Source organism: Staurois parvus, unplaced genomic scaffold, assembly GCF_062004578.1.
Source record: "Staurois parvus isolate SC_StPar_1 unplaced genomic scaffold, SC_StPar_1.0 ptg000133l, whole genome shotgun sequence".
NCBI classification, from domain to species: Eukaryota; Metazoa; Chordata; class Amphibia; order Anura; family Ranidae; genus Staurois; species Staurois parvus.
The window spans coordinates 13,537,758-13,565,240 of record NW_028317929.1 but is presented as its reverse complement, the minus strand read 5'-3'; the positions used below and the strand labels follow the sequence as shown (position 1 = coordinate 13,565,240).

Here is a 27,483-nt window from a genome sequence, read left to right as displayed (position 1 = left end):
ACATTCACATCAGTCCCTGCCCTCATGGAGGTTAAAATCTAAGGTCCCTAACTCAAATTCATACATAGACATAACAGAGCAAATTTACCTACCAGCATGTCTTTGGAGTGTGGGAGGAAATCAACACAGGCACTTGGAGAACATGCAAACTCCATGCAGGTAGTGCTGTGGTAGGGATTTGAACAAATGATATTAGTCTTGCCAGGCAGAGGTGTTAACCACTAAGCCATTGTGTGAAAGATCTTTCTACATACATGCTGGTTCACTTGAACCCTGAGAAAGACAGCCTGTTACAAAGAAAAAAATATATTGGTTTGTAAATCCCTCCTAATGTTCCTGGGCTAGGCCAAGAAGCATAGGCGTGCCTACACATTAGAAAGGTACCCTATCTGACCCTAAAATTCCAGATCTGATCTAGAAAGTGTAGGCACCTTTTTAATTTTCAGTTTTTGATTCAGTATACCTTTAACGCATGGTAATTTCATGTTAACACCTACCCTAGTGTGAAGTTTCACAAATTTAGGAACTAATTAAGTTATCACCAAAGTAAACACCTTAACCCACCATACTAAAGAACCTGGAGCACCAAGCTCATAAATGTTTTTAATGAAAAGAAGGCATTTTAATTTTTGGAATCTTTAAAGTGTTACTAAACCCACAGCAGTAAAATCAGTGTATATGCAGGAAAGCATGCTTGTTATACTCACTGTGGAACCTAAGGGGTTAATCCTCTGCATTGTGTAAAAAAGGATGTTTGATCTTGTCTTCTCTGATCCTTCCCTTATTTTACTTCCCCTAATCCATCTGCTGATAGAACAGAGCCCTGGGGGCAAGCTGCACATACACAGTTTGGTGTTTATTGCTAGAGAGTTTTTTTTTAATGGGAGAGTGCATGTGATTAGCACAGGACCAATCAGTACTGTCCAGACAGAGGTCAGAGGTTATGCAACGTCATAGGACAATCAGGGGAAAATGAAAACTCCTCCTACAAGCTTTAACCAGTGCTCTGCTGGACACTGATAGAAGTCACCAGAAGACTGCTCTAATTACTGATGGGAAAAGGTATTTAGCAGTTTATGTTTACTAAAATAATTGCATTTCCATATTCTGTGTACTGTGGGAAACCAGATATAGTGACTGCAGGGACCTGGGTTTAGCAGCACTTTAAGCTGGTAGCAATATATTTACATTTGCAGAAAATATACATACATAAATATATTATATAAATATGCAAGGCAACCGATGCTTTCCCTGCCCCATGTAACATTGCAAGGTCAATTAAGGGACATCAGCACTGTACTTTAAAAGCAAAGTTCACCTTTTGTAATAAAAAAAGAAAAAAGAAAAAAAAAAGAATGGTAAAAATGAACATCTTTCTGCAGGTAAAAAAAATGTGCATTTATTCTTTTTTTTTTTTACATTGCCTGTAAAGCATTGCAACTGAGATCAGCATATTGCAGGTGCAATGTAAGGATCCTGCAGACTCTCACTAAGCTGTCTCTCCATAGCTCCTGTATGGGCAGACAGTTTCAGAATGGCAGGTAGAAACAATGAACTACAAGAGTGTTCACTAGAGCCCTCGTAGTTCATTTAGAACTACAAACTGTCATCTGCAATGGCTGACGGTACTTGTAGTGTAATCATTCAGCGGAAACTGAATGAATGACGTGACTGTGTAGATGGAGCCACACATGCTATGCTGTTTTCAAATTCTTACAGCAGGTTCAGGGAGAAGATCCCCCGCCTGCACTGGAGCATGCTACATGTCACACCCTAAATATGAGTGTAATATGTATCTTTTACCACTTTCCTTCTGCGGCAAATTTCAATTGCTGGTAAATTCTTTAAACCACCAAACAATTATACAAAAATGGTGTAGTTGTAGTGTAATAAACAATAAAATAGTGGCAGTTGCCATTTTTTAAATTCTGAACTTTAATTAAATAAAAGCAGATTGCAGCTCCCGAACACTTTGATCGGCCAGGGGATCATGTGATCGCATATATATTGACATTTATGTCAACAAAGCTTTTGTGAATGAATTTCAATTATAGCAGCTGTCATTCTTATAATGATGCTATGATTGACCCACAGCTATCACATAGTATCTGGGCTGATCACAGAATCCTGTACCATGTGATAGCTGTGAGCCAATCACAGCACACAACAGTAAACCACAGCTGTTATGAATATAACCAATTCATGACAGTTCAAAAAACATTGCTGTTACAGTGATCAGTGTCACTCTGGTGATACTATAGTACTCTAGTGAAAGTATGTAAAAAAATAGTAAAAGTTTGTATGGGCAAAAAACCCCAGCTAATATATATATATATATATATATTTTACAGTATAGCAATGGGCTAACCTCAGCCCCAGTGCCCAACACTTCTTGGAGCTCAAACTCACATGATAATGCACTCTTCCGCCTAATGTTGGAGATTAGGGCTGCCAAGAATTTCTCTCTTTAAGACTGTTCATATTGATTTGTCGCCTTTTTTTTTTTTCATTAAAATTTTCATCTGTCTGCTCAGTGCTTACCTCAGGTTTGAATCCAGTTGCTGGTGCAGGACAGCTGTATCACTCCGTCACCTACTGTAAGGGACCTGCAGCTGGAACTTTAGAGGCCGCATCGGAAAATATGGCTGACTGCCTGATTGCCTGCTTACTCCATGGCTGCAGTTTGTACAGGATCTTACACAAAAACACTTCCCACTCACAGCACAGCTGCTTGTGTATATTTGGCAGAGATGCTGGGCCCAAGTTCCAACTTCCAGCACAGTGCACGGGGGTAATTAGGGTGTGTCCAAGCACATCCGGTACACCCCGTGCGCATGCCTAAGGACATAAATATCTTCAGAATGTTTTACCATTACAAATGAAAAAGCCAGCAAAAGATTGCAAATATTTTTATTTCTTCCCTTATGAATAGGAACCATAAAATGTATGATATAGTGCAAATGTCAAAATACAGTACTGATAAAAAATGTGTATATGCCTAATTATTATACTGATGATTTTGTACTCAAAATCCCATTTTCCACTTATAATTGCTATCGCTGACATTACCAGTGGAGTGAGTTGGAGCTACCTGCGTAAATAAGAATTTTATCAAATTTGTGCAATTCATGATGCAAACATTTGGTGTAAGCAGTAATTCCACTGTATTGTGTTATTAGCGGTAAAAAAAAAGAAGAACATCATCCACCATGATTTCAAGCTGAACAGAAATTGTTGAGTTTTCACAGTTTGGATGTGGTCAATCACAATAGTAATTGAAAATCAAGCATGACAAACTGGGAAGGTTGTCCATACATGTGTTTCTAATGTTGCAGAAATTTGTTGTTTCCATATTCTGTTCCCTCATCCTAAGCCAAATGACATCTTTTTGACATGGAAAAGTTTGTAAGAACATAGTTTGCATTAAACAGTTGTCAGCACGTCTGATGACCCCCACAGTTTCCCCACTCAGCTGTGCTGATAGCTATTACTTGCAGATTGTATATTGAGATGCCGGAAGAGACCTTATTACCAGTACATGAGTGCAACAAAGAAGATGTCAAATAAAGAGGCTATGGCATCTGGCTGGAATAGTGATTCTTTTTTTGAATATTTCCAATAGTGTGGAATATAAAAGTGCTCATATTTATTGCATGTGATATGGATATTGAGATGGAGGCTCCTAAGAGACCTATTTGTAGTAGAAAAATCATCATTTTAACATTAGATCAGATGGCATCTACATATAGTCAATTCAAGGTGATCAACTTGGGTAGTACCATGTGCCCATGCACCTCTACCAAACCAAGTTTGATCCAAACCATATATTTAATTTTCTATTAATGAAGGTCCAAAATATGAGGAAAAATTAATCTACATTCAGAATATGTACAGCTTTGCTACAACCAAACTTTCAAATATAAAGTGCGTACCTCAGATATGGCCATACGCACATATATACTTTGAGTTATGAAATCCAATTGGACAATCCAGCGGTTGAGTGGTTGGCACTTCTGCAGCCCTAGCATTGTTGGTTTGACTCCCAACCATAGCGCTATCTGTGCAGAGCTTGCATGCTCTCCCTGCACCTGTGTGGGTATCCTCTCCTGCTCCAAAGTATTGCCCTGAGTATGTGTACATATGAATGTGAGTTAGGGGCCTTAGATTGTAAGCTGCTTGAGGGCAGGGACTAATCTGAATGTATAATAAAAATATAAAGCCCTGCATAAACTGATGGTGCTAAATAGGTACCTGTAATAAATAAAATACAGGAATTCAGATGGCTATAGTGCTGTTCCTAAAATAGTGACTCCATATATACACTACATTTTGCTGTAGATTGCACCTGTGGTTACTCCTAGAACAGTCCTTAGCACTGGCCAAGGCACCAGGGGATGACCATGTAAATAAAATTAATCTAGTATATATACAGTATTTTTTTGTGATGCGTGATGCTACTACTGGGGGCCCTAATAATTAGGGATGCACAGATATATTGGCGGTCAAAACATATCAGCTAAAAATAGTGTTATTGGCATCTTGCCCATAGAAAAAAAGGTGCCTATAATGGTGTCGATTCATGCAAAATCATAGACTTTCGTGCAAAAACGCCCCTTAGTGACTTCAATACAAAAGCACATCTCATAGGCTCTCATGCAAAGTCGCGTCCCCATTCACTTCAATGCAAAACCCCCCTTGGTGACTTCAATGCAAAATTGTGTCTCATAAGACTTTCATGCAAAAATGTCTCCTAGTTACTTCAATGCAGAATCATGCTTCATAGACTTTCAGGCAAAGTCACGTCCCTATTGACTCTAATGCAAAAACAACCCCTAGTGACTTCAGTGCAAAACCACATCTCAAAAACTTTCATGCAAAGTTGCATCCCAATTGACTTCAATGCAAAAATGTTCCCTAGTGACTTCAATGCAAAATTGCCAGCCACATTAATTACATTTTTTTTTTAATTTAAAAACTGCCCATTTTGGTTTCGGTTTTTGGCCAAGTGCATCCTGAATTTTTGGTTTTGGCACGAAAATTTTTATTTCAGTGCACCACTACTAATAGTTATGTTGGTTGTGTTGACATCACTGCATGTGAACAAATTTATGCAAAAGAAAATCTCACTTATATCTCACAGCGTTTTTCACCATGCTGCAAGCTGCAGTCCCATTGACTTGGTTATTTTGTAGAATACATTGTGCCTAGGTTCAAGCCTACAGCATCACAAATGTCGACTGTCTTGCTAACTGCCATGCTATGGCGCATGTTTCCTACATTTAGTTCTTCATCTGTTCTTCATTTATCATGCTACCTGGCTTGTGCCTGTGACATGACTACCTGAATATCACTAAAGTTTTTAAACTACATTCTTGCCTGTTGATTTTTGTACTTTGCTTGTGTTTTGTGGTTACATGGCAGCAGTTGCCACTAGGGAAAACCTGAGGGCTACAGCCTGGGAATAAACACTATATCTGCTTGTAGAAGTGCTAGAGAAGACCAAATGCCCATAGATGTCCCACCTCAGGGAAGTCCTCATTAACCATTGGTAACACTGAATCCGCATTACCAATGTCAATGTTGTAAGTCTCTAATAAGGACACTAACAATGTGAAAACAGCTCAAAGATGAATACTTTCCTAAGTGGTAAGCAATAGGGATGCAGAATCAGCCTTATTAAGTTATAGTCCCTGAAAATGTGGCTATACCCCGAGCTGCCATTTGTGAACTGCTGTAGGTAATAGATTTCAAAACAATCATAGAAAGGCCAAACTGGCAAAAACTTAGCTATAGCTTATAGACATAAAATACCAAAAGTGTCAAACCTGTGATAAAAACCTATTTTAATATCAGTAATACTACAGTAATACAAATACAATGATTCAATGTAATTACAATATTCTTCATTCAGCAAACAGTGTTACAATTAATTTATTAAGTATAGTAGTAATATTGCAGCCGGTGATTTATAGACCATTCCTTACCTGCATAGGGATGTGCTGTACAATTCATCATCTCGGGTGATGGCTTTTCCCTTTGCTCCTGCAACATGTATCATATTCAGTAACAGGCATGCAGCCACCTCTAGGGTAAAAACACCATCTATCATCTGTCACTTCATGATCTCTACAACAGATTCCAAGGGGAGAAGGAAGAAGGTATATTTATTAGCCTGGTACAGTTGGGTAAACGGAGTCACAGAAAGGAAGTGAAGGGATTTAAGACATTCTAAAAGTTGATGAGATATCCAAGGTATGAGATTTGATTGCCATTTTTTTCTTAGGGAAAAAAAAACAGATTTTTAACTGTGTTGAAATTGATTCTGTCTTCTTATATTTCACATTTCCTTGTAACATAGTTTTTACAGAACGAGTATGAAAAAATCATCAGGAGTTCCACCAACACACAAATGCTCTGTCTGCATTTCATGGAAGAATGACAAAAAGAAGGTGAACTCTTCATAATAGGGACATAAGGATACAATGTATACACTTTTCTATACATAAAGTAATGTAGTGCAGAAAGCAGCAATAATGAGTGACCTGGTGTTAAGCTAAAACTAGCCTTGCAGGGGTGCTTTGAGTGGGGTCCCTTGAGAAGGGTTAAATTTCTATTGACCCACCATTGCTTGTTGTTGTGATTTATCACAGTATCTCAAGTAAATAATTCTAAAATCTTCCTGGTCCTAAATCTAAGGCCACATAAAAAGTAATAGCCCAGAATACACAGAAAATGCAAGGAATACCTGGACCAGACAGTGGCATTGGCTATCCTGGCATGCAGTTATTTAAATTTGATTATATGGATGTGAAAGAGGCAAAAATGTAAATGTCTACCCTTTTGCTAGAGTGCGATCCCTCCCATTGTAACTGCTTCTCTGACACATTTACTTCTTACCTGTGACCATGGGTGGGTTCTTTTTCAGAAAGAGACACAAGTAGGCTACCCTTTCCACTTGTCAATTTTGGACTTTAGTTCTGCTTTAAGTGGAAATAAGAGTTGAGATACAAAATATTATAAAAAGTCACTAGCGCCTATGGGTAAATAAATACCAAAAAACTATTGCGCAGCTGCCCCCTCTAACCCCAAAAGGGCATAAACAAACATGCATTACTATGGCCACATCACCCTGAATGCACCCGATCTTGTCTGATCTTGGAGGCTAAGTAGGGTTGGGCCTGGTTAGTACTTGGATGGGAGATCACCTGGGATTACCAGGTGCTGTAGGCTATTGCCTATGGCCACATCACCCTGAATGTGCCCAATCTTGTCTGATCTCAGAGGCTAAGCAGGGTCAGGCCTGGTTAGTACTTGGATGGAAGACCACCTGGGATTACCAGGTGCTGTAGGCTATTGCCTATGGCCACATCACCCTGAATGCACCCAATCTTCTCTGATCTTGGAGGTTAAGCAGGGTTGGGCCTGGTTAGTACTTGCATGGGAGACCACCTGGGATTATCAGGTGCTGTAGGCTATTGCCTATGGCCACATCACCCTGAATGCACACAATCTCATCTGATATTAGAGGCCAAGCAGGGCCAGGCCTGGTGAGTACTTAGATGGGAGACCACCTGAGATTACCAGCTGCTGCAGGCTATTAGCAATTGCCATTGGTAATACTTGTTTGACATACAAAATGCCTCAGCATTTGTACAACCCTCACAAATAATCCCACTGACCAAGGATCTGTAAAATACAGTATATTTATAATGATAGTGTAGTATAAGGCACTTTTTAAAGTGCACTTATTTGTTCATAAATGCACTTTATTGAATAATGTGCATTTAATAAATACAATTTTACATGTGGTTTCATTGTTATTATGGTAATATCTATCACCTTTACAAGGATCATGGACCATCCTGTGCTCTGCCCTGATGATAGCCATAACATATGAGTGTCATTAAGGGCACGTTTACATTCTTAATTCAAGAGAGAGTTTGTTTAACCAGTGCTAAGTGCATATCCTTCATTTGGGCTCCTACAGGGCAAGTGTTTGTGTTCCATTTTATGCCCTTCTTCCTGATTTTGAGTAAACAGGAGAAGGAAATAGGACTTCTAAGGAGGCCTGTAAGGCTTCACAGTTTGCTGTCTAGAAATCTCTGATTTACAAATCCTGGTTGTTTTATTGGGATGCAGGTGTGTAAGGATTTCATTACTGCAAATAACCTTGTGTTTATTACTTTACCCTGAAGGAAGGAATTCAGCTCCATTCTTTTTGTGCAAGCCCAGTTCTCAGTTCTCCAACTTCATATAAAAACAAAAAGATTGAACGTTTTATCCTAGCAGTGATTGTGCTGATATTTGTAGTGTAGACAATTGAATACTACTAATAATAGTTGTTCTTGGACTTTGTGTTCTCTCTCTAGAATAGAATATAATTACAGGTACCATATATCCTGGAGGTCCTGGTTCACACTTTAAAATGGATAACTGCAGATACTGGACCTATTCAAATATAATGCAATGTCAGAGGGAAGGAGGTTAAAAGCTGTGCACTGTGCACTTTGGCTGTATCTACCTGCTTCTACATCACTGGTGTTTCCCCTGCAGCTTCAACATTTTTAGTGTGTAATTAATTCCATCAATTTAATGTGAAACTAAAACTGAAAAATAAAAAATTGCAAACATACAGGTTCTTTAATGCAATTATATGCAATGTCTCTCCTGCAATAAAATACACTGCCCTGCCTGTTCGCAATCTCCTGTAGAATGTACTGGGATGAGTTCCTGTGCATTCCCAGGAGTGACATCATCCCACGCTTGCCAATCAAGGATCCTAAAGTCTGGAAGAACCTAGTGGACGTCAGACCTTTGGAAGGAAAGTATTTTTGCCTTTAGTTCCACTGTAATTGTTTCCTAAAACAGTTATATATGAGGCATGCCATGAATGATAACTGTCATAGTTACTTGTGTTCTCACCCGAATTGTCAACCCATCAAATGGCTGGTGTCAGAACTGATTCAATCAAAGGCTAAGATGACACCTTCCTTGGCTGTAATGGATAGGTAACTTACCACTGCTTACCTAAAGGGAACCTAAAGTCCAATAAATGAATGTGAATTGGTGTTGCGCTACTTAATAAATAGGTAAATAAACAAAGAACAGTATGCAGAGTGAAAATATACCCCAGGTAGATTAATATCAAGTGGGGAAACAATGATGGGTGTAACAGATAGCAACAGGGGCAAAAATGTGGCCAAAGTTGGTAAATACACACAATAAGAAAATGTGAACCACCAAGTGAATACGTGGTCAATAGATAAATAAAAATATGTATAAATAGATGATGCAAGTAAATAAATAGTCCCAAAAAACATCAAAAACAGTGAATCTTCAACACAAGCTGTGAGACATCCGTGATCACTGCAAACAGGCAATCCTTCACCAGCTAGCGTGTGCGCTTACCTTCCAACTGCGACCCGCAAGGGGTCAAAAGGCATATACATAGACTGATAATTTCAATCAAGATGAATCTCGGTAGTAAACAAAGCAAGGACTCCTCTCCAAGGCAAGCATACCCAGGCGTAACTCAGATGTCCTTAATAAGGGTATGACCATAGATGTCTTTCTCCTTCAATATCCTCATATGAAAGATCAAGCAAGAGAACTTCCCATAGTAGTAAGTTAAAATTAACTTTATTGTAAAAAATGAACAGAGAACCTACTCACATGTAAAAATGGGGTCCGCAGACCAATATAGGCAATCCCTGCAACAAAACTGCAGGGTGTATGTGGCTGGGAGTAACAAGATGGCGGCTGCCGTCTGCACCGGAAATGGTGCCAGCATCCTTCCGTCCGTTAGATCAGAAGGCTTAGAACTTAGCCAGGTTTTCAATGCTGTCTGTATTTACACTGAGGAGATTTCTTTTCTATGGAAATTCCTCTTCTCTTCCTGTTCTATCAGACACCCATCATCTAGAGAGAAACAGACAAGAAATCTCTACAATCTGAGAGATATTTACATTTCTGCTTGTGTCCAAACTGGAGGGGAAGGGGGCTCCTCTCATATTCTGTCCTGTCTGTCACTCGCCAAATAGGCAGGAAAGGAGCTTTTTTCTCAGTTCCTGTTCTGTCTAACATTGGTCAAATAGACAGATCGTCTCATCTTTTACTCCTTGTACTGACACCAATTAGACATGAAATCATGAAAAATCTCCCAAAGCAGAAGAAAGAAACAAAGGCTAATTCCACCTTTTAATAATAAAATAAAATAATAAATGCACATATATTTTGCAGGTAAAAAAATTGCATTTGTTACTTTTTTGCAAATGAGCCTGCGTATAGTATTGCAACTATGATCGGTGGTTTGGGTGCAAGGCCAAGCTCCTGGAGACTCTTCCTCCAGCTCTATGACTGTACCAAGGTATGGACTTTCAAACACGGAACTAGGGAGGTCATTCTTTTCTTGCTGATTATACGCACATTAGTATGCATTTGTTGTATATGCATGTTCGGCTACAAATATAGATGAAAGCAGTATCTCTTTCAGAGCAGCTATAGTTTGATTAGTTCATTGACGCTATGGTTGCTGCCTCAGGAAGTCAGTGTTTAGTAAAGTAGTAGATGCAGATGGCAGGATGTTCTGCTGGTAAAACCACTGAATAATCAATACTCAAATGGAGCTACACACAAAGGTCTCCACTAATGCTCCCTGCATGACACACATTCTACTATCATGAAATGATGAGGACGTTCTGAAGGTTATTTACAAATGTTATGATAATCCGAGTCGCTTCCGCAAGGTCCCAGACTGAAAGGCCATTGTAAAGGAGTAAGGCATTGGTGGAAGCTAGTGCAGCTCATAAGTCATAGTAACCATTTCACTGCTAGCTGGGTTTTTGTTAATGGCTGCTGAGTTTTATCAAGTAAGCAACCACTTGTTATATCAACGAATGCACTAGCTGTAGAAGTAAACACTTCAATATAATATGGTTGAACTGGATGGACTTTTGTCTTTTTTCAGGCAGACTAACTATGCAACTATGTAATATACAGAGAATCAATAACTAGGTCTTCAGTTCTTACTATATACAGGGTTTGTGTATTGCACAAAAATGAAGGTAAATAATTTGATTTTATCACATGATCATTCAGAAATATTACATTTTATCAATTTAGCTAGTCTAGCTTATATTACATAGGTGGAACATGGCTATAAGAATAAGTTACCCAAAAGGAACAAATTAAGAATGAAGAATATAGGATTTGCCCCTTACTATAGACTGGTTTTATATATGCATGGCCTTGATGCGAACTGCCTTTATCAACCAGGAATAAAGCAATGCCTTTTGGCATTATTGGATGTATTTAACAAGGTAGTGCAAATAGCAATAAGACTGTTTAAGGTGCAACAGCCCATGGCAGCTAATACAATTTCAGTCACAGATCATTTCTGATTGGTTTCCATGGATGACAGCACTTTTCACATCTTCTATGCACATTTGCTGCTGAAAATCTCTGCAGACATCTTTTTGCCAGCCATTCTCAACAATCACTTTGTGTGCCTGACTTCTTCAAATGACCAGCCATGATATCAGTATCGGTACAAGATTAACCCATGGCTCAATCTAGTATATACCTACTTGGTCTGTTGGTGCTTTTAACATTTCAAGGGTGCATGCCAGCCAGCACACATATTTAAATAATTTAATTGTATGAGTTTTAAGCCAGTCATATATGGGTTGAAATCCAGAAGGTTCAGCAGGGGCTGGCTGAATTCTGATCCATGTACAGGCAGGGTGGTTGTACAGAAGTGATCGACCGATCAACTTCTGTACAACCGACCTGTCAGATTTTCCCTGCTCAATCAGCGCTAAAGGCTATAGCCGGGAGAGCTGATCTGTGTATTCTAATGGCAGAGAAGCCTTCCCACTGTAAAAATACAATAGCTCAGTGGGGAGAATTCCCACATTCACATCGAATGTGTGGATGGGGGAATCGAGTCATTTGTTTGTTCAATCCCCTGGTTGCATGTAAACAAATGACTCATCTATGGACTGCCTAAAAGTTTAAAACTCTTAACAATAATTTATACAGTCTGCAGTTCTTTTCCAAAACCTAACCTGCCTTGGTAAATACCTTTCCTATGAGGTGGCATGTTCACTAAGCACTTAGTGATTGCTTAAAGTGGTTTTAATGCCTGTTTTTGTACCCGTATGCATTTCCTGCATTAAAGTGAAAAAACTTCACACTAACTGTTCTACCCCCTGTCTCTACACACTTACCTGACTTGGCTCACCAATCCAAGGCTGTCTTGGCTGCAACACCACTTTTCTCTGTTCCTGGTCTCACAGGAGACATCAACAACAGCGGGAGCCATATGCTCCAGCTGCTGTCAGTCAAACCCCTGTAAAGAGGGGGTGGGGGCATGGCTTACCAATGCTGTGTATCTCTATGGGCACACACAGCCTGGATTGGGAGTGCACCCACACGAGTGCCCCCATAGCACATGGCTTGCTAAGCGGGCACCTGGAGGATGAAGGAGTGGACAGCACCAGTGGAGGACTGCCAAAGAGGAGGTAAGGGACAGTACCATTGCACAGAGCACGTAAGTATAACATCTTTTTTATTTTTAATTTGAAAAATGCTTTTAATATTACTTTAAAGTGTATTTCCACTTTTGCAGACAAATTTGGGACTATCCCACCATATGTTTATGTGTTCCCTCAGCATACAAAAAAAAAAAGTTACCCTTTAGATGCTTCTCAGGAGAAGGCCTCATGGCTGACTTCAAGGATTTTTAAACAATGTCAGAGTGAGTCTGTCCTAAAGCCCCATACACACAGGCTGAATATCGTCTGATATTGGCTGGCTCAATAGAAACTGGTCGACATTTGGCCCATGTGTACACCTGCCTATTTAACAGAATCCAGCCAAAAGGCGAGCTTCTGTTGAATGGGCTGGAAAACCTGCATCCAATCGGCACCCCATCAGTGCTGGCAGCCAATGGCTGAGAGCGCTGGCCAGTGTGTTCTGGTGGGGGGCAGTCCCCCTGTCAGAACAGAATACCTGAGTGGGAAGATCGCTATACTAACATCAGATAGTATATTAAGCTCCTGTTGAGCTCACCAGTTTTTTTTTTTTCGTTCAGCAGGCTGGGTTGAATGAAAGAAAAACTGATAATGTGTACCCAGCATAAGAACAGGATTAGATTCCTCTCATTATCATACAATGCAAGAACAGACAGTGTTCAAATCTAAGTTATAACTGATAATGAGGATCTGCCTGCACAGTACAGACAGGGTTAATTATGGATAACATAGATGCCCACAAATGAGTATACCACCCAACTTTAAAACTGAGAATGAGGGACTGTTGCTCCTGCAAGGTTCTGGCACTGGACTCTGTCACAGATCCAGCCCAGATTTGCAGGATGCTGGGATTTTGGGCCGTAGATAATTTTTTTTCCTGTGGGGGTTAGCTTTAAACTGGAAGAACAACACAAGATGCTGCCTTTTGCATTGCTCAGTGAGGTTGGCTACCGGGGATGTTTTGAGAAAGCGGTGGGTCTGTGTGCAAAATTATAAGTCTCCTGGCTGTGAAAAAAAAATATTGGGTGTGGTTCTTATTATGTTGAATCTTGACCGCGGCCGTGGCTTAAAGGGAAACAGAGTTCATGGGCCAGTCGTAAGTGATGCAGAGCTCAGGGGTCCATAGTAAGTGATGCAGAGCTCAGGGGTCCATAGTAAGTGATGCAGAGTTCATGGGTCAGTCGTAAGTGATGCAGAGCTCAGGGGTCCATAGTAAGTGATGCAGAGTTCATGGGTCAGTCGTAAGTGATGCAGAGCTCAGGGGGCCATAGTAAGTGATGCAGAGTTCATGGGTCAGTCTTAAGTTATGCAGAGCTCAGGGGTCCATAGTAAGTGATGCAGAGTTCATAGGTCAGTCGTAAGTGATGCAGAGCTCAGGGGTCCATAGTAAGTGATGCAGAGTTCATGGGTCAGTCGTAAGTGATGCAGAGCTCAGGGGTCCATAGTAAGTGATGCAGAGCTCAGGATGTCCAAAGTAAGTGAGCAGAGCTCAGGGGTCCATAGTAAGTGATGCAGAGCTCAGGAGGTTCATAGTAAGTGAGCAGAGCTCAGGGGTCCATAGTAAGTGATGCAGAGCTCAGAAGGTCCATAGTAAGTGAGCAGAGCTCAGGGGTCCATAGTAAGTGATGCAGAGCTCAGGAGGTCCATAGTAAGTGAGCAGAATTCAGGGGTCCATAAAAAATTATACAAAGTTCAGGGGTCCATAGTAAGTGATGCAAAGTTCAGGGGTCCATAGTAAGTGAGGCAGATTTTAGCATTCCTTGGGGGGGGAGGGGGGATTTTTGAGAATAGTTATGATTAGGAAGGAGTTTCACTTTAATAACAAATGAGAGAAGATACCAGCCACATAGAGAGTACATTGTTTCATGATTCAGCAGACTAATGCATTTCCAGTGTGACAAGTAGGGCATGTGTAAGACACTTTGACTGTGGAGGAAGGTTTAGGAGGATAGGAGAGAAGTGGAATGAAAAGGAGGTGAGTGGGAGTTGCTGCAACCTGGGGGGGTTAGGTGGATGACACTGAGGTGGACTGATTAGGAAGGAATGGAGATAGGGATGTCCTAGCAGCCAATCACATGCTTGCCCCACCCCCAAGCCCCAACATTCAGAGAAGGAGGAGGGCAAGAACGGAGGATGGGGAATTCTGGGGACCACACCACCGCTGCCACTCAGCCTATATTCTCTGACATCTGATTGCTGAGACTGAGCGCTACGGCTCCATGATGCGGCACCAGGAACTAACTGGGCATTTGGGCAGGGTAGTCTAGGGGAAGTTCAGACCCCCCCTTATCTACGTCCCTGGTTGGGAGGTATGCTGGAGCAGCTGACAATTGTCAAACATAGGTACTGCACTTTAAGAGGACCAGTTATATTGAAACATATTGTAATACTTTTACAATAAGGTTATAAAAAAATTGCAGAGTGGAGAAACCAAAAGTGCAAATGACTGAGGAACAATTGCAGAAAACTGGCTAACTAGGATAAGAGTGTTGACTAGAAACACTAAGTTGACCAACTATTAAAATGTAGCTGTCACACCTGTCAATCAGGCATGTCAGCATTTACAAATCACAATATAATTTTAGGTAAAAAATACCTCTTGCTTGCTGGAAATTAAAAAAAAAATGCTTCCAGGGTTCCTCTCAGCTCTTTTTATTAAAAGGAGAATCATTTTAATTGTGAGCCTTACTTTATGGGTAACATTTGAGCAAGCCATCCAAAAACAACTGTATTTGCGTGCTTTGTTGTTTTATAAAATAAACACTTTTTACATCAAATATATATATAGTTTATATACCGTACTTCTTGTCTCAGTAAGGATTTCAAGTTTAGCATTTTCCTTGTATATGTCATGAGGTATGCTTTCCTCATAACTCACAATAAATAAATGGAATATCAGCCTGGACTTCCTTTCAGAGAGGTACCACAGGAAGTCACCTTATATATCCTATTACAGCGCATTTCATTTGTAATGGTAAACTGCTTGATGTTAGGGCCAGAATCTAATAGGAATTTTTCCTCTCCGGCACTGCACACAAAATTACACTTGATAGGAATTCAAGATTTCTACAAACTCTTTTCAAACTTTCAGCCACGTGGATCCCAGCATGTCTGGTTTACTAAAGAGATTTAATATATGTCTGGCCAAGGAGAACATTTGGTGTAAAAGGATACAAAGCCCAAGCCTTAAATTGTTTCATATTGTCATAACAAAACGGATGTGCCAGTACATACAAACACACACGCAAAGTGTGGTTTCAGTTTGCTTTAGACCCCTCTGGGAGGCTTGCAATACTGAAAAGAACGGATTTAAAAGGAAAAGCAAATAGAGGGTATAAACCTAAAAGTAAATTTATTCTTTTATGCCAATTTGCAGAGATGCAAGAGAAAATATTTTATAAGATCACAATAAGCTATTAACACTGCTTTCACTTTATGTCACTAGTTGACTATCTGAGCAGGCAAATGTTAGAGAATGTTTCCCAAAAACCTGTACACCCTTACCTGGGGGTGGACATACCATTTGCACAGCCTGTGTATCTGCACAAGGGTCCTGTGAAACTTAGGTGGTCATTAATACTAACTGTGGGTTTGGCAAGCACTGGGACACTTTCCTGCTTTTAGGTGCCTTGCATTTGTCCTAGAGAAGGTGACAAATGGAAAGTATTGTTAACCACTTCAAGTCCGGACACTTTCACCCCCTTCCAGTTCAGGCCAATTTTCAGCTTTCAGTGCTATCACACTTTGAATGACAATTGCGCGGTCATGCAACACTGTACCCATATGGATTCTTTAGCATTTTTTGAGACAGAAAAAACTTTATTTTGGTGGTATTTATTCACTACTGGGATTTTTATCTTTTTGCTATATAAATGAAAAAGTCAAAATATTTTGAAAACAAAGTGTTTTTCTTATACAATTTTGCAAATAAATAATATTTCTTAATAAATCTTGATCTAACTGTATTCATCTATCTTTTTAGTAAAAAAAAATAACCCATATTAGTTTATAACCAAAAATTATAATTTTCTAAATTTTATTTACATTTTTATTTTTCTATATTATTATTATTTATGGGGGTTTTTTTACATTCTGTCACCCTAGCAGTACAGTGTCACCATAGTGACACTGTACTACTTTTGGGGGGGTGATGAAGTTTTTTTTACACTGATTGCTTTTACACCCATAAAGGCTGTAAAAGCAATAATTTCTCTGTCTCTCTGGCTGCATTCCTGAAGCCATTGGGAAATACTGTGTGAGCTGTGATTGGTCACAGCTTGTCACATTGTACAAGGCTGCTGTGAATGGCCTTGTACCATGTGACCTCTGTGATCATTCACAGATTTCACAAGTAGCAAGCAATGATGTCAGGAAGTGACATCTTGTTTACTACTATTCATGTGATCACTAATTGGCCAATCAGTGATCACATGAATTGGGACCTCACACAGCGATCTGTGTTTCTCTGTGTCCTCCGGACACAGCGGACACCGGTCGTGGTGCAGCACGCTTCCAGGGAGCATGCACAGGCAAGGGATGTGGTGGGACGTTTAGAAATGTCCCCCCACATCAGCAGCACTCCCGTCCAGTCGTTTATCGACATGGGTCAGACGGGAAGAGGTTAAAGTGATTCTAAAGGTTGTAATTTAAAAAAAAAATAAAAAATGTTATACTTACCTTCTGTGTGCAATGGTTTTGTACAGAGTAGCCCCGATCCTCTTCTTTTTGGATCCCCCACCAAGTGCCTCCAAAAGTAAACCTCTTGTAATGGGGGCACTAGAGCAGGCTCGTGCCCAAGCCACGCTCCTCTGAATGAACATTATCCATTCACACACAGAGCACAACTTGGCCCTTCCCTGCTCTCTCCTCATTGGCTAACTGGTTGTGATTGACAGCAGCGGGAGCCATTGGCCAATGAAGAGAGAGAGACTCGGGAGAGCTGCGGCTTGGAGCTTGGAGCGAGATGGAGCTCAAGTAAGTATAAGGGGGGCTGATGGGGAGCTGCATCCAGAAGGTTTTTTACCTTAATGTTTAGAATGCATTAAGGTAAAAATCCTTCTGCCTTTAGAACCACTTTAAAGATTACGTAACCATGCAGCTGATTTACAATATCAAAGTGGACTCAGGCACCAAGCATCTTCTTCACTGCTCACCTAGCATTAAAGCTGGCCATACACTAGCTGATATTTGAATGAATGTTCATAAGAAAATTCTTTTTAGTACATTTGATGACTTGACAAATTCATCTTTCAAAAGTACCTCAAAATAATGTTTGCTTTTGATAATAAGATTTTGGAATGAATGGACATTCTCTAATGAAACTACTGCAGTGCCCTCTGGTATACATACATTTGTTTAAGAGTAGTTAGAGGCTTGCTAGATTCCTGGGGTTAGACAGAGAATTACTTCAGGTCAGGCTCAAGGGTTGTACAGATCAGTCCTCTGGTTCCTCCCCTTGCTCTAAAAGCTAGAAGTCAGTAGGCGGAGGTGAGGGGCTGATCTGCATATTTATGGCAGTCTGACCAATCCCAGGTAGGAGGCCTGGCAGTGTGGCAGACCAGCCCATAAATATGACAGAGCCTGGCCAGCAGGGGAATCAGATGGAAGATGGAGTGCTGAGAGGTGCTGCTGTGTAGCAAGGGGGGTGTTCTGCTTCCAAGCTGAAGGCTGAAAGCTGAAGGAGGAAGCTCCACTGCCCTGCAGTCCACCAGGGATGGACAGCCTGTAAAGCTTGGAGAGAAACCAGCCAAGCTACTAAGGCCCGAAAGCAGTTCTATCCACAGCTGCAGAAAGAACAGTGTGAGTATCTCTACACTCCCAGGGCCTAATAAGGAGAAGTCTGCTGGATGCAAGTTCTTGGCAAGTCTTCAGGGGGCAGTTTATAGCTTACCCAATCCCTTCTACTAGGATCAGATACCATAGCCAGGTAGGCTGGTATTTTATTCACTTAGGTGACTAAGGGCTCCTACAAGTTGGGTCTTTGCTAAAAATCCATCCAAGGGGATTCAGAGCTCCTGCAAATTGCTTACTTCACTAAAGACTGTCAGGGATCCAGCTGAAAAACAGTCCTCTGCCATTTTTGTGGTATTTTTGAGTAGAAAATTGTCCTCAATTTGTTATTCTGCAATAGTTGGGCATCCGGTAACCCCTCTACCCTATCCATGTTAAATCCCATAATAAAACGATAAAACAAGCCTGTGGACTGTTTCTTGTGTCTGGATACAAGTGGAAAATGCATGTTGCTAGGCTGTGCAGGAAGTAAAGGGGGACCCAAAACCCGCAGATTTCAAGAGGGTAGTGCTGCACTACATTCACTGTTAGAAATTCATTAAAAAATGTTCTGTCCTGCTCCATCTAATGTTCTTGGGACTGCTGTAAAAAAATTGCAATTTAACCAGAAAATTAAACAAACATTCCTAAAACAAAAAGATAAAATTAAATTGTACTAGTGTAAATTCTACTAGCCTAAGACACAGAACATTTCTCCTGATTGAAGTTGTGGGAGAAATTAAAAGAACACGTGTCTGCATCTGAGCATGGTGAATAAATTGGCACTCCACTACAGACTTAACTGTCCTCAGTCACTTGTCTGATTGTGCAACCACTCATATTTAGAATATGGAGAGGATAAAAGGTACTGCACTGCAGAAAGGGAGAAAGTATAAATGGGTGGACAAGGTTTTCCAACATGTTCAGGTGCCCGAAAAAGATTTGATAGTCTTCTGATCCATCCAAAAACAGCTGGATCAGAAGATAGTCACTTAATGTGTATGAGCTCTTTAAAACATGTATTATATTGCAGCTAACCAGTCCTTGGATGTGTCTTTATTAGTTTCTTTTTTTTAGCTTAAGAACATTTTTAACAAGCAAAGAAAATCCCTGTTGATCTTTCCAGAAATACAGTGCCAATACCACTTCTTGTTAGCTGAAAATAAACATAAAAATCCATCAATATAACATGTAATGTGGATGAAGTGAGAAAGCCATATTTGAAGTCCAGTCTGTGTGATAATAGGTAAAATTAAATAAAATGGAAATATGATTAGACCTAAAGGCACAGGAAGTGTTTTATATATCAGTATTGTTATCAAGGCCCCGATTCACTGCCAGAAGTTCACCTGCTGGCCAAGGGCCCCTACCACCATCTTCCTGCAACAGGATTGAGATAGGGCACCACACACCACGAGGGGGAATTCTGCCATCTTGATCACTCACATTCTCCCAGCCAGAGGCCCACCTCCAGAAATATGTTTAGCCTTTTTACTGTAGCAGTAAGAGGATGCACAGTTCACTTCCAAAACACAGATTCACCTCTGACTCTTTGTACTTAACATCAGTATCTATGCACAGTTCTAAATCAACTTTAACACAGGGATGCTGAGCAGCACATCCGGTACCATCAATGGAGGTCCCCATAGGTGGGTTCTTTCTTACAGCCTACACCAGGCCTACCCCAAAGGGTTCAGTTCTGAAAAGCTACAATCTTACATGGTAGTATATGGCCCATCAACCTCTGCCCTGAGCTCTTCTGGCTCTAGATTATAAGGGATGTAGCTAGTCCCACCCAAAGTATCCACCTAAGAAACATTTTTTCCTAAAAAGAGTACTGTATTAACCCCTGCTTACACTATCCTCCATTAATTATGGAATGTCCCCGTGCCATGGGTACCACAGTTCTGGAAGGTTAATGGTGTGAGTAACACTGTACAGTTCTAATTCAACCTTAACCAGCCCTTCCAAGTACCCTCACTGGAGGTGCCCTTGGGTGAGTTCCTTCTCTATACTGGGCCTACCCCAAAGAGTTCACTTCTATAAGCTACAACAAGTTCACATAATAGTATGCTAAAGGCAACCCTTGCCTCAAGCTCTTCTAGCTCTGGATTATAAATGACTAAACTAGCCCTACCCAAAGCATCCACCTAGGGGCGTGGTTTCCCTAAAAGGGGTACTAACCCCTATTCACAGGATTACCAGATGAAAATAAAAGGAAAAAAGTTTGAAAAAAGAAAACTTATGCAGGAACTACATCTAAGAACAAGGACTGGTAAGCAGCAATATTTTGGATTTTTGTATGGGGTTCAGCTTCACCTGAGCTTTTAGATACGTCCAGGGCAATGGTAGACCCTTACACCTTTATACCCCTACCGTGCCTTTATAAATGATTGTCAAATGTGTGATAATTGGAGACTTATTTAAAGAGGCATTATGCAGTACATAGCTCAGTTAGGTTTATACAGGGTGCTATAAAAGAACAATTGTGCATTCTGACCGCACCAGAACACCTGGAGTTCAGGGAAACAGGTCAACTGTTCACTGTTCTGGTGACCACACCGTAAAGGCCATTGCAAACCTGTTGGCACATCTGCAGCAAGAATTGCACTCTTTAGGGAATTCTCACTGAGAATCACACTTTGCCTTGTGGTATTTCTAGAGAGCAGAGGAGAAGCAACCCCTTGTTCATAGCTGTGTCACGTGCAAAGGTAAATGTGCGAACTCCGCATCCAGGTATCAGCAGGAATATCTCCCAATTCACTGGGCTACAGGTGGGAAGCCCAAAGTACGAGTATCATTTTCATAATGAAGTATGATTTTAAACTCTGGTAAAAAAAACTGAAAAAAATTTTTTTTGGAGTTTCTTGAATTTCATGTTTATGGGAGCCCCCAAGCAAGCTTCTCTTGTGTCCAGCATACAAAATAGGCAAAAACTAAACTAAAACCACAGCCCAGGTGATCTAATTTGCTGTGGCCAATATCCACCCAGAGCCAAATTCCTGCAAAGCCTATATTGGCCTTGGCTAGGGTGGCAAAGCACATAGTCACTGCACATCATGTTGCTGACTGTTGATGTCACATTCCTGTGTATAGAAAAAGGATCCACACTGCTGCCCTGCCTGCACAGCAGGGGCGGACTGACAACTCATGGGGCCCCCGGGCAATAGGGGATCATGGGCCCCGTGTGTCCTTGCCCAAACTCAAAAAAGCCTATGAAAAAGGTACCTGTCAGGGATGCGGGTGTGACCAGAGGTGTGTGTACTGACACGGAAACGCAGGCTTCAGATATGGTATAAATAAGACAGACAATTTATTAAGACTAACAATACAAATATAAACGCAGTGCACCAAACCCCAAGCTAACACAAATGCATACAACAAGGTGAAACAAACCCAAACCTAAACTGATATAGATACACAGGTACATACACATATAGAGCACAACGTAGTCAGGCAGGCCGGGTCGATAACTATCAGGCAGGTAGGTACAGAAGGAGCAGGCGGAGAGTAGTCAGGGTCACAAGCCAGGGATCAAACAGGAGAAGTCAGCAGAGGTCAGGATCAGGCAGGGTCGGCAACAAGTCAGGCAGAAACAGGAACAGGAATGCAGGTTACTAGATACAAGGGCCCATGGAAAAACACACACCAAGGCACAGACTGCAGGTCTGGCCATCCCTTAAATACACCACCTGCAATCAGCCCCAGGTGATGGCTAATTGCCGAAGTGAACCTCTGGTTGTTGAGAGCACCCGCTGGCCAGCCCTGGTACTGCAGCCCACAAGGCAGGTGAGTCCCACCACTATTGGCAAGTCCATTCCTGACAGTACCAGGGGCATCTTATGGGGCCCCCTACTGACCCCAGGCCCTCGGGCGGTGCCCGAGTTGCCAAATGGTCAGTCCGCCCCTGCTGCACAGAATGTGTTTTTTACTGGTGGAATGGTTCAGAGCAGCCTTTTCCAACCTCTTGAACAAACATGAACCTGTGAAAAAACTTTCAGGTCCCTGCTAATAGTTATTACATATACAACACATGAGACATTAATGTGAACAGTAAGATGTGGCTACAAGAAAAAAAAGAATAAGGAAAGTAGCAGTAATAATGAAATAAAAGACAATAATAACCAGAAAAGAAATGCAGACACTGAAAATCTTGCACTCCCTAACATTGATGGTCAAGGGAAAAGTGACCCTTTACATTGAAAGACATAGGATAAGTGCCCCCTTACACTGGTGGTCATTGAAGGACCCTTGCACACAGGTGGTCAGTGAGAAGAGAACGCCTTACATTGCTGGGAAGAATGCTCAGCTTACAGGTACTTGGAAAGGATCTTTGATGTCAAAAGTAGCTTATATAAGAGGCAGAAATTGTTTATTGCTCAAGGGACCTCCAGAAACCTCTGGAAGAATCTTAGGGTTCTATAAAATCTTGGTTAAGGTAGGCTGGTTTATAGGGTTCCAGAACTGTAAACTGACCTTCAAGTAAAATAGAGTGACAGTTTATGAGTGTATATCTTGGTGGTTGTAGTGAGTATTCAAAGAAGAATATTCAAGGCAAAATTTGAGAAGGGTTCCATTGGAATGGTAGATGAAGATAGATCAGAGATATTCTAGTCATTGGTTTCAGGAATACTAATTTAAAGTAGACAAACTGTCTGTTTTGTCCATTCTGTCCCTAGTCCCAGTACGCCTTGTGTAGGAATAATGTTTGATCTCTTCATTGTGATACCAAGGTTAGCTAGTTGACTTGAACTGGGGGAGAAATAAGGCATAAGACAGCTGGCCTAGGGTAGTAGAAAGTATAATTCTGGCCATGTCCATTACAGAATCTGTATGCAGATGACTTGCTGTAGGACTGATCTTGAAATGTCTGGGTATGATCAACTAACTAATAAATATACATTACTAGAAGACTGCAGCGTAGAAGGTAACTATATTAATAACTTTACAATGAGATAAATTATATGGGATTCCACCATAAATGTTTGTAAATCTAGATTTAAAGGGCACCTCACAGCAGCAGAGGGATGTAGGGAAAAGATATCAGTAAAATCAATGCTATATTTGTATTTTATATGTGCCATAATAGAGTATTTTCTATTTTTGTTACACTGCTATTAAAGCATATTGAATAGATATAGCATACATAAGATATATTATTAAAGTGTATTTAAACCCTAAATCTATGTTAGCCTTAATGGCATCATTCCTTGCTGTAATTTTCTTAAAGTGTTACTAAACCAACAACAGTAAAATCAGTCTGTATATGCAGTAAAGCATGCTTGTTATACTCACTTTGGAACCTTAAGGGGTTAATCCTCCACATTGTGTAAAAAGGAAGTTTGATCCTCTCTTGTCTTATCCTCCCCTTCTTCAAGTGTCTTCTAAATATCCCCTGATAGAACAGAGCCTTGGGGACACGCTGCACATGCTCAGTTTGATGTATATAGCTAGAGAGTTTTTTCCTTTTCTTGGAAGAGTGCATGCAATCAGCACAGGGCTAATCAGCACTCTCCAGACAGAGGTCAGGGGTCCTGCATCCTCCCACAGGAGAATGAAAACTCCTCCTACAAGCTGTAACCAGTGCTGTGCTGGACACTGATAGAAGTCACAAGACTGCTCTAACTGCTGAGGAGAAAAGGTATTTAGCAGTTTATATTTACTAAAATAATTGCATTTCCATGTTCTGTGTACTGTAAGAGACCAGATATAGTGAATGCAGGGTCCTGGGTTTAGTAACACTTCAAGCAAACATCTTTCTTCTATATCTATTGCAAAGTTTCTTACCTAGAGATCTTGCCAGTAACAACACTAAGCCGCTGCTTTGCAAATAACAACAGGCAGCTTTATCAGACTTCCCCTGTGCTATCATTTAGTTAGCCATGGAACTGCCTATCAGGTCTATCAGAAGTCTAACAAAGCTGCTCCTGTGCAGAGCAGTGGCTTTGTGTTTTCAGTCTGCAAAAAAAGTACTGCTACTGGCAGGATCTCCAGGTAAGAAACAGCAAAATGTTCAAAGATTTGCTTAAGAAAACTATATATATTAAGACATAATCCCAAAGATACAAAAAATAGGGTTTGCACACACCTTAAATGTAAAGAATCTAATAGAAGGGAATGACAGTAAGCCTTTGGTTTAAATTAAAAGAAGGCAGGAAGGTAAAAGGTGCCAAGAGATGAAGATGAATGGTAAAAGAGAACATCCCTATGCAGAAGTGAACCTCTTAACCAGTTAAGAGGATGGCATAAGCAAAACATGTCCTAGTCCTTGGAAGACCACATTTATAATACATGGCTTTTTAAATGTATGCATGAATACCAAACATAAATATGGTGGATCAACTAGACATCGCTGTCACATTTAGGGAACGCTTTTTCATCTCCCAACTTTGTGAGATGGGAAGAGACATTAAAGCATGTAGTATGTAGGGTAATAAAACACCCCTGCCATGACTCCAGTAGCCCAGACCATTAGACCTATTGAGAAAAAAAAGAACTGCTTTAACTCAGTTGTTTATCATTATTTTCCTTTATTTTGGATTTTCAAAACAACAATTAAAGAAATTAAGGATTAGATGAAATGTTTAGTGTGCTAATACACTTTTGGTAGTTAATGCATTTTTTTTTAAATAAAAATCCTTACATCAAGCCACAAATATGGCCAACTGAGGAAGGTGGACAGAGGGTTCTGGTTCCAGAACAGGTATTATCCCTCCAAAGGAGGGACATTTGGGAGGTAGGTATGCTTTACTCATACTACCCAAACTGACTGTACAGTTCAGACTGCTGTCAATATTAATTGGCTCCTGTCTAAATTGGCCCTAGTATGTGTATGTATGAATGTAAGCTAGGGACTTTAGATTGTATGCTCCTTGAGTGTTAGGGACTGATGTGAATGTACAATATATGTATGTAAAGTGCTGCGTAAATTGATGGCGCTATAGAAGTACCTGAAATAAATTAATAAAATATTGCTTCATTACTAAAGGATCTCAGCAAGCTGTTGATAATACAAGCAATCACTGCCTGGAATGGGTGTTTTTTCCTGTGTGCTCTTATTAACCATGACTTCCCCTGTGACACAGCGGTGACATATAATCCCTCATGTTGAGGCCCAGCTTTTCACATGGAGCTGTGTATCTGCTCTGCAAAGTCACAGGTCCATGACTAATTCCATTTGCTGGATAAATGCTTTCTTGCGTTTGCTTTTACACTTAAGAGATATCTGAATCCCTCCAATTAGGCCATCTACTTAGCACTACTTCCTGTCAGGAAGAACTTTTCTGGTTGGAGTTATTGGCTGGCAAAGTGTTCCCAGCTGGGGTGGTCATGCCCCCAGTGCTCTTCAGTAAACATGAATGGGTCGCACATTAAGAGGACTGATAGCTCCATAGCCTACAAACTGACAGGCACTAACTTTCTGAGTTCAGCACATTTGTAGCGTACAGTGGATTGCATTGGAAATGCCCTGATTGTACTGTTTTCACATATTGCCTTCAGTTGGTCTTTAGGGTTCTCCAGAGTTATCTGGTCCATTGCATTGCATTATATCGCACATTAACGTACATTACTTTAAGGTAGCTGATTTATTATGAATGGACTGCAATGGACTGAGAATTGCACAGGTACAGAGTTATACGTAGGTATATGTGAGGTGGCAATAGAAGGGAAGAAAGTACTTTCATGTAGGAGTAAATGGGAGGAGGACATAGGAAATATTACAGATGAACAGTGGATACATATATTAAAGACAGGGCCGATGGTATCCTCTTCCCCTTCACAGAGAATGTTCCACCTCTTTTTACTGCATAGGGCATACCGTACACCGCAGAAACTTTTTTGGTTTGGGGTGGAGACAGGATGCCAGATGCCCAAGATGTGGAGATCAGAAAGGAGACCTCATTCACATGGTATGGAGATGCCCAAAGTTGCAAAGGTATTGGATAGATGTTTTAGATACAATAAAAGTGGCGTATGGGGTAACCTGCGGGTTAGATCCAATGCTATGCATATTAGGTTATATTGATGAGGACAAGGCAGTGAAGGAGGTATGGGAGGTAACCACTCGTCGTTTATTTCAGGCGCGCAAATTGATTGCACAGAGGTGGCTTGCAGAGATGCCACCCTCACGTAAGGAATGGGAGAGGACAGTGGATGAAACAATAAGGAAATAAACAGTGATATATATTAAGCAAGGATGTATAAAGAGATTTCAGAAAATGTGAAAACCATGGATAAAGAGAGTAGGAACAACAGAGAGGGATTGAGAGGAGATTAGGTGGTAACCCCGGGGTGAAGGGCAGGGATGGAGAGGGCCTGTATAGAAGGTTAAAAGGAATCCTTGGCGTTTTGCTTTTGTGGAGGAAAGTATTGCATTATAATGTTAAGATATAAATTAAAATATGAAAGAAAATATTAAGTGTGAATGTTTGTAAGTTCTTTATATGTAATGTTGCAATAAAAATATTTAGGAGAAAAAAAAAAGAAAATTTCCACAGTAGCACGCCATAACACATGCTATATGTTGTGTTACATTGCATTGTCTTGTGCATTGTTCACAACTGTAAAGTGTTTTGGGGTTGCATTCACAAAGTACAGTAATGCAGAGCAATAGTCTGAATGGGCCCTTAATGTAAACATGTACTGTCCTCAAGTAATGTAAGCCAAGGCTGCATTGGTCTTGGCCTTCTCCTTAACTTTCTGATTACAATTACCAGACAAATGCACAGACTGTCTGGAGTCTCATGAGACTGATGCATTAAAACTGAAGAAAAGAAAATCAGCAAAAAGTTAAATTTGTTGCCATCAATCAATGAGGTTTTTTGTTTCATTTTAAGGATAAATTAAAGTGGTAGTAAAGGCTGAAGGGTTTTTTTTACCGTAATGCATCCTGTGCATTAAAATAAAAAAAAGTCATGTTTTGCCCCCGCCCCCCAGCCCCCCTAAATACTTACCTGAGCCAGATCTTGATTCAGCACTGTGCCCGATAGCAGCAGAGCTGATGTATCTCTCTCTCTTCTTACTGGCTCAGAGACAGCAGCGGAAGTCATTGGCTCCTGCTGCTGTCAATCACAGCCTGTGAGTAGAGAAAGCATGGCTGACACTCGCTGTCGTCACCTATAGACACAGGCAGTGCAGCTAGGTAATGTGCTCGCAAGTGTGCGGCAATAGGAAGCAGCTT

The 27,483-nt window shown here is 40.7% G+C and overlaps 3 pseudogenes; all 3 read left to right on the top strand.

Annotated features, from left to right (window-relative positions):
• Positions 1-7,111: 7,111 nt before the first annotated feature.
• Positions 7,112-7,230, top strand: LOC149466066 (5S ribosomal RNA; annotated as a pseudogene).
• A 3-nt stretch (positions 7,231-7,233) lies between these two features.
• On the top strand, positions 7,234-7,352 carry LOC149466065 (5S ribosomal RNA; annotated as a pseudogene).
• A 3-nt stretch (positions 7,353-7,355) lies between these two features.
• Positions 7,356-7,474, top strand: LOC149466064 (5S ribosomal RNA; annotated as a pseudogene).
• The last annotated feature ends 20,009 nt before the right edge of the window (positions 7,475-27,483 follow it).